The sequence below is a fragment of the Cyprinus carpio genome, chromosome A6 (genome assembly GCF_018340385.1).
Source record: "Cyprinus carpio isolate SPL01 chromosome A6, ASM1834038v1, whole genome shotgun sequence".
Lineage (NCBI taxonomy): Eukaryota > Metazoa > Chordata > Actinopteri > Cypriniformes > Cyprinidae > Cyprinus > Cyprinus carpio.
This window is the reverse complement of record NC_056577.1, coordinates 2,719,433-2,727,942: the sequence shown is the minus strand read 5'-3', so window position 1 is coordinate 2,727,942 and position 8,510 is coordinate 2,719,433.

Genomic DNA, 8,510 nt, shown 5'->3' with positions numbered 1-8,510 from the left:
AACACTCAGCTACAGTGCCTGGGGTTTATTATGAGTTTTTCGGGTTCTCTTTGACTACGTAGAATGCGCAATTGCAAAAACAGAGGAGATGCAGGCGGTCCTAGGTTACCCCATCCCCTCATCCTTCTGCGAAAAGATAGAAAAATGTCCCTGCCTGGTTGCCATAGAAACAAGTAATTGCTGCACCTGGCAAATTGCAGGGCACTTTAAAGCAGTTAATTTAGTGTTTTCTCAGCTCTTCCCATCCTACAGGCCTGACATGTGACTCTCTGTTTAGATGCAGGAATATCTCCTGAATCCTTGATGTCAGCAGAGCTGAATGTGTTGTAATGATAATGTACAGAAAAGGTCAACTGGTTTCAAGTGTGGTGTGTAAGCTTGTGTTCATGCATTTGCATTTGTGTGTGCATCTTTATATCCATGCCATTGTTTGTGACTAACAATAGAATAAAAATGTGGTTGTGTGTCAATATACATTTGTGTTTTTGAGTACATTTGAGGCTAGAATAGAATAGAATAGAGTAGAATAGAACAGAATAGAATGGAGTGATTTGTGTACGTACTTTTATTTTGAGTACATTTTAGGCAAATAATGTGTAATTTTTTACAATATTTTTATTTATTTAAATTAATTTTAATTACATAAGCTATATTACATTTAATTACATACTACTAATATGCATTATAATATGGATTGTAAATTATGCAAAATTACAGCATTTAAATGGTAGAGTTCGAGCAGAAACAAAACGAGGGAGAGGGGAGATATAACAATAGTAAAAAAATAACAAAAGCAAAAATAAACTTTGGCAGACAAAAAAAAACCATGACGACAAAAACAATAAAAGCAAAAATGTTTCTCCATATAAACTTGGGCTGCCGTTAATATACCTGGGTGGCCCGCCCGAGTTAAGTCTATGTGTGGGAAGCACTGATAGAATATGGTGGTTTGAATACATAGATTTGTTTTTGAGTACATTTTAAGCTAAGAATAGAATTTAATGGGTTGTTTTTGTCTATACATTTGTGTAGAAAAAAATAGAATAAGGTGGTTTGTGTAGATACATTTGTTTTTGAGTCCATTTTAGACTTAAAATAGAATAGAATGTGGCGGTTTGTGTTTGTGCATGTGTTTCTAAGTACATTTCAGGATTAGAATAGAACAGAATAGAATGTGATGGTCTGTACACATACATATGTTTTTAAGTACATTTAATCTAAGAATAGAATAGAATGCGGTGGTTTGTGTTTGTCCATTTGTGTTTCAAAGTACATTTCAAGTTTAGAATAGAATAGAATAGAATGTGATGGTCTGTACACGGTCATTTGTTTTTAAGTCCATTTTAGGCTTAAAATAGAATAGAATGTGGCGGTTTTTGTTTGTGCATTTGTGTTTCTAAGTACATTTCAGGATTAGAATAGAATAGAATAGAATAGAATAGAATAGAATAGAATAGAATAGAATAGAATGTGACGGTCTGTACACGTTCATTTGTTTTTAAGTACATTTACTCTAAGAATAGAATAGAATGTGGTGGTTTGTGTACGTACATTTGCTTTATAAGTACATTTAGGCTAGGAATAGAATAGAATAGAATAGAATAGAATAGAATAGAATAGAATAGAATAGAATGTAGCTGTCTATGTATGTACATTTGTGTTTTAAGTACATTTAATCTAGGAATAGAATATAATAAAATTGAATGTAGAATAGAATCTGTGTATGTGCATTTTTGTTTTGTGTACATTTTAGGCTAGAAATAGAATAGAAGAAATTCAACAGAATAATTGTCTTTTTGTGAATATATTATAGGCTACAAACAGAACAAAACAGGTGAGGGTGTTATATTTATGTGCAAATATACATACCCTGCTGTTCACAATTTGTTGTAAGAATCTTTTTTTTCTTTTGAAAGAAAATACTTTTATTCAAATAGAATAGAATGGTTTGGTTTATATTTGTGCATTTGTGTTTTTGAGTACATTTTAGGAATTTTAGGAAAGTTTAATTCTAATAATGTTATTATTTTTGATCAAATAAATGCAGTCTTGGTGAGCATAAAGTGAAAAAAAGTGAAAGTGACGTGACATACAACCAAGTATGGTGACCCATACTCAGAATTCGTGCTCTGCATTTAACCCATTCAAAGTGCACACGTACAGCAGTGAACACACACACCCGAACAGTATGTGTACGTTTGTTTTGTGGTGTTTGGTTATCAAGTTGGTTTTCTGTAACACAAATCCTGTATCAGACGCTGTTGTTTCTTGTCATCCATCACACATCCACTCTAGTGAAATGTCTTTTAAAAGCTTAAAAGATTAAAGATTAAGATGAGGTTGAGACAAATCGGTGTCTGGCTGAGATGAGAATGCTGGAGCAGAGCAGGAGTTTTTACGTTTCTAATCACAGAGATTTTTGTCCTCAAGATAGCAACCAGATTGAGGGCTTCTCTTCAGCGAGGCGAGAGAGAAAATACTTCCTTTAAACAAGATAACCATCACACACCAATGAATGAGACACGTCAGCAAGAAATTAATTACTCAAAGGAAGTGAAATATTTGGGACAGTGTGCAGCCCACTGATTATCTGAATTTATGGAGAGTCGTGACAGTCGAGAAAACGCCTCTCTCTGACTCTTTTTGTCTTATATCTAGTCTCTTTTGCACCCCATTGCTTCCTCTATCCAGTGGTTAATGAGGGGTTCTCGTATTCACACTGTTTATTTTATGTAAAAGCTGTCAAGGTCAGGGAAGGAAACTAGTTTCCAGTTTTCTGAGCAGTTGAATCGGCTTCACGGTTCCACATGATGTCAGTGTCTTCAGGGTTTGCTGGAAGCATCATAGCTTTCAGTTAATTTGGAGAACAAAACAAAGTTGCTGTAACTAACCTCCTTATCTTCAAAAGAAGTGTGTCTCCACATTGGCCAATCATTAGAGCTGGTCCCAGTTGAATTTATGCGAGGGGTTTAAACGAGCATGTTAAGTGCTGTAGTCTGCACTGGTATCCATCATCATTAGGTTGCCATGGCGTTTACTATGAGGGATGAAAAGAGAGCAGCGCGTTAGTTTATCAGAACTCTATTAAAAGAGCATTACGCCCTAAGAGTTAAAACAGAGTGTGGCGAAAACAAATGAACCAACAGCCACTCAATGACTCAACACATTTCCACATGAGTCTCTAGAACATGAGCGAGGGTTGTTTTCCTGAACGCCTCCCGCACATGATAATAACTGCACTGCATCACCAAAGTGTTTGCTGAGTACAGTGACAGAGTACAAAATGTACTTTATTGTTTCTAAAGGGAAATTTATTTTGGACTCCATGTTGCCGTACAAAAACCTGTTTCTTGTCATTCTTTGAATTATGATATTCATAAGAAAAGAAAATTACAACACCATGTAAAGCATACACTATTGTTCAAAAGTTTGGGGTCAGTAAGATTTTTTTTCTTTAAGAAATTAATGCTTTTATTTAGATAAATTGATCGAAAGTGACCGTAAATACATTTATAATGTAACAGAAGTTTTTTTTTATTTCAAATAAATAGTGTTCTTTTGAATGTTCTATTCATTGAAGGATCCTGATAAAAATGTATCATGGTTTTCACAAAAATATTAAACTGTTTTTAGCATTGATAATAATCATTGATTTTTTTTCTTGTGCAGCAAATCACCATATTAGAATGATTTCTCATTCAGGATCATGTGACACTGAAGACTGGAGTAAGGATGCTGAAAATTCAGCTTTGTGTCACAGGAATTAATTTCTGTTTAAAATATATTTATTTTAAATAGAATAATTATTTTGAATTGTAAGAATAGTTCTCAATATTCATGTTTTTACTGTATTATTGTTCAAATAAATGCAGCCTAGGTGAGTGATTTCTTTCAAAATCACTAGAAATCTTACCAACCACTAAAAATAAGGAAATTGAAAATGTAAAAAATCATTAAAAACAATCTTTTTTTGTATAAAAAAAAAAATTCAAATGCTTAAAATGAAAATAATAAATTGTCTATCTACTATTTACTTGCAAATATTTTGTAATTACACAAATATTATACAGCGTGCCTCTTTTGCTCACTTTATTTTCTAAATAAGTAATCTTTTCTTCTTCTTCTTAAAGTTGGTTAAGAAACAGATGAATAACTTCTAAGGGAAAAGGTTGTGTGAAATGAGGACTGAAAGAGAGCTGCTAGTGTATCCTCTCTGTGTCAGAATGATCTATGATATATTATTATATGTGATATCTCTGTAACAGTGCTATGAATATAAGGGCAACTTTCAGCTCTCACTTGATATCTATATTGAATGAAATAAAATTTCGTACTAAAGCATAGATAGATAGAGCCTGAGCATGTGTGAGAGTGCATGTGTGTGGCATTAAATCACACGTGTCCAGATAAAGGATATGTTCTCCACAGCAAGAGAAACAGAGAAGGGAATGATGTGAGAGAGGGAAGACAGATATTGAGCCTGAGAAATGATGGGATGGTCAGATCCCACCTGGGGCTCAGAGAGAAAGAGACGGATGGAGAAGAGATTGACTGAACTTGGATACAGCTTTTCAGATTTGTATTCAGGTGAAGAACGAGAGAAAAAGACTAATTTATGGGTGAATGACTGAGAGAGATGAGATGCCCTAATTTATTTATCCTTATATTCACAGACCTGTATTTCTGTCTGTATTCACAGTGGCCTCAGTGCAAATTTATATGTCTGTGTGTGTGTGTGTGTGTGTGTGTGTGTGTGTGTGTGTGTGTGTGTGTGTGTGTGTGTGTGTGTGTGTTTGTGTGTGTGTTGTTTATATTATATCATATACTATAAGTATATATAGTTTTATTCATTTTTATTTAGTAATTTAATTTAATAATTGTTTTTATTTTTTTAATTATTTATTTTATATTTTTATTTTCATTTTATAGTTATTATTTTCAAATAATATTATAATAAAATAATATATAATAATTAAACACACACACACACACACACACAATACATATATATATATATATATATATATATATATTTAGTTAATGTTTTGTTCCAAGTAATGAAAAAGTTTTATTTATGGTTTTATTTTTAGTTAATGATAATAACCCTGCTTTAAATAAAATAGTAATCTGCAGCCAGTGTTGTATGTCTGGATTACAGACATTGTCAAGTGTTCAGACAAATAAAAAACATTGAACTTTTATTTTTCTGGAATATCTCTGTCACACACACACACACACACACACACACACACACTCACTCGTTCAATAGCAGTAAAGTTCATTAACTCATTGATGTGGTGTCCTGGGGGATATGTTGTTTTTAATTATAATGAAATGTGTGTGATTGTGTGTTCACTGCATAATACACCCTGCAGTTTCTATCACAAATTTATTATCTGTTAAACACTTCTAAACCACTAAAACACTTTTAGCATCCATCTAGCCCTTGTTGAAGATGATCTTGTAACTTTATCTGCCTTGACCAAATTTTACTGCTATGAAAGAGTTATTTACTGTAATATTGCTCTATTGTGGCGAAGGAAAACCATTTGCCTTTGACATTTTATGACATGTAAGCGAATATGACAGGAAATATGCAGTTGGCTTCATTGTGACAAATTACTCCATATATTGTGTGTTTGATGAACTGTACCTTTTGTTCTTTGCGTTAAGGGTGGAAATGTTCAATAGTTCAGTGTTTTTTTTTTTGTTTTTTTTTTTTTAGTTAAAGAAAGTGTGTTAAAAAGTGTGACAGCCTCATTCTCCTCTATATTGTATGTATTAATGTAAACGGTCTCTCCCGTTGCGTTGCTGACACTCCTTTTTAACTCTGATACTGAAGCCTGATTTGTTCACGTTTGTGTAACTGCACGAAACAATGGCATCTGCACAGATTAATTTGATCAAATGGCTACATTAAACAGCTCTATTAAATCTTCAGTCCAAAAGAGTCTTTTGCAGCTCCCCACGAGTGTAACTAATACCATTATAGAGGCTAGGGCTCTGTCTACAAGACATCTTTACGCCCTTAAATGGTCTTCTCTGTCTGGTGAGCAGCATGAAACGTGCGACATGTCATACGTGCTAAGATCTCTACAAGAGCTGCTGGAAAAGGGGTGCACCCCTTCCGTGCTCAAAGTATATGTGGCAGCCATCACAGCGAATCATTAAATCGTGGCTGGCCAGTGAATCAGCAGAAACGACCTAGTCGTTAAGTTTTTGAAGGGAGCTCGGAGATTGAATCTGCCTCGCCCTCATACTGTGCCAACTTGGGATTTCTCTATTTCCCTTCGCCCCTGTCACCCTCCTTCTGGCTTTAGCATCGGTCAAGCGAGTGGGTGACCAGCAATCACTGTCAGTCAGTGTTTCCTGTCTTGAGCTTGGGCCTAACAACTGTAGAGACACTGCTATCTTCCAAAAGTGCTCTCCACTCCATTCAAAGAACAAGTCATCACCCTCCTAGCGCTCCTCAATTCAGAAGGTGAACAGTGTCCTAATCCACTCTGCCCGGTTCGGGCTCTTAAACAGCACTCATAGCAGCTCTTTGTATGCTTCGAAGGCCGCTCTAAAGGACTGACGATTACAAAGCGGAGACTCGCTGGATAGGCAATGCCATAGCTCTGGCTTATGCCTCAGCGGGCTTGCAGTGTCTTATTGAAGTGAGGGCTCACTCCACCAGAGGAATGGCCTCCTTCTGGGCGTGGTCCATCGGAGTTTCTATTGGTGATATTTGTGCGGTCGCTGGCTGGTCGTCACCGTCTACCTTCAGAAGATTTTATAACTTGGACATCCGTGCCAGGGCTGGGCTTGCAGAATGGCTTTTTTTGCATTTCCATATAGCAGTGCACTATTGGATGCATTCACCATAAGTGACAGCTACAAAACAGGGGAGACCATTAGAAAGGGAACGCTCAAGTTAATAATGTAACCTCGTTCCCTGAGATAAGGGAAAAAGCGTTGCATAGGCTGCCGTGCTATTAGGCTGCACGCGAATCGATGACTGTCACTTCAGTCGAAAGATTCTGACGAAATGGTGCTCAGAGCCAACTTATATAGCGGTCGGCTCCTCCCTTTTTGTTGAGTTGAAACGCCATTGGTTCGTGCAGCTACACAAACGTTAACAAAACACTTATAATTGTCCCAGAAACAGGATAATTGTCCCAATAATTGTCAGCGATGCAATGCTCATTCCCTTATCTCAGGGAACCGAGGTTACGTAATTTTCCACACTCTGACTTGTTTTCAGTTGGTTACATCACATTTTGCTATCAGCACTTGTAGCAGAAGTCTTTTCTTTTGGCATGTTTAAAAGAGATGCACCAGTCTGATTGTTGAGCATGATGGTCTCAAAAAACTCCTGTCTTTTGTTTTCTTCACTTACAAAAAGTATTCTCATCACTTCATAACATTACGGTTGAACCACTGATAGCAAATGGACTATTCTGACGATGTCTTTCATACTTTTCTGGACCTTGACAGTGTAACTTAATTGGCAGTCTATGGGACAGTCTCAAGCCTCCAGGTTTTCATCCAAAATATCTTAAATTGTGTTCCGAAAACGAATGAAGTTTTTACGGGTTCGGAACAACATGGCGGGGCGGGGTTCATTTTGGGGTGGAGTATCCCTTTAAGTTATTTTCTAATTTAATAAATTTTTCATTGTAAATTGTATTATTAGCATAATAATGTGAAATGTAACATTTTATTTGAGTTTCTGAATTTCTTAGTATTCAGTTTGCCCATGTTATGTATAGATTTGGTTTTGTTTCTTCCATTTCTTTCAGTCGATCTACATTATCTGGTGACTGTTGAGTATTGAGTGGTTGAAAGACAATTCACAACCTTTAATCACCTCTTGAAGAACAAATAAATGAAATGGAGACCTGTGCAAATATAACAGCACTGAACTCTCTAACCTTTCCCTATTTGTGAAAGACTTATGTAGTTTCTCTCTTCTTGTTAGACTGAACTTTTAAACTTTTTAACTTTACCGAGTCAGCACTGGGGCTTCATGTGACAGCTTGACATTCAGATGGCATGAGGACAAAGATCCCAAAGGAAAAAAGATTGGGGAGAAGTAGAAGAGTGAGTGAGATATAAGATCATAAACAATACAAAGAAATGTTTAAAGGATGTTCACCCAAAAAAATGGAAATTTGCTGAAAATATACTTATCCTCAGTCCATTTAAGATGTAGATGAGTTTCTTAATCAGATTTAAAGAAATTTGAAATTTACCAATGGATCCTGTGAGGTGAATGGGTGCCGTCAGAATGAGAGTCCAAACAGCTGATAAAAACATCACAATAATCCACAAGTGATCCACACCACTCCAGTCACATCTTCTGAAGTGGAAAGATGCATGTCTGTAAGAAACAAATCCGCCATTAAGGCGCTTTAACATTAAACCATCACTTCCAGGTAAAATATGAGTCCTTAATCCATGATAACGCTTCCTCCAGTGAAAAAGTCCATCTCCTGTTTTCCTCAAAATCCACCGACATACAGTAT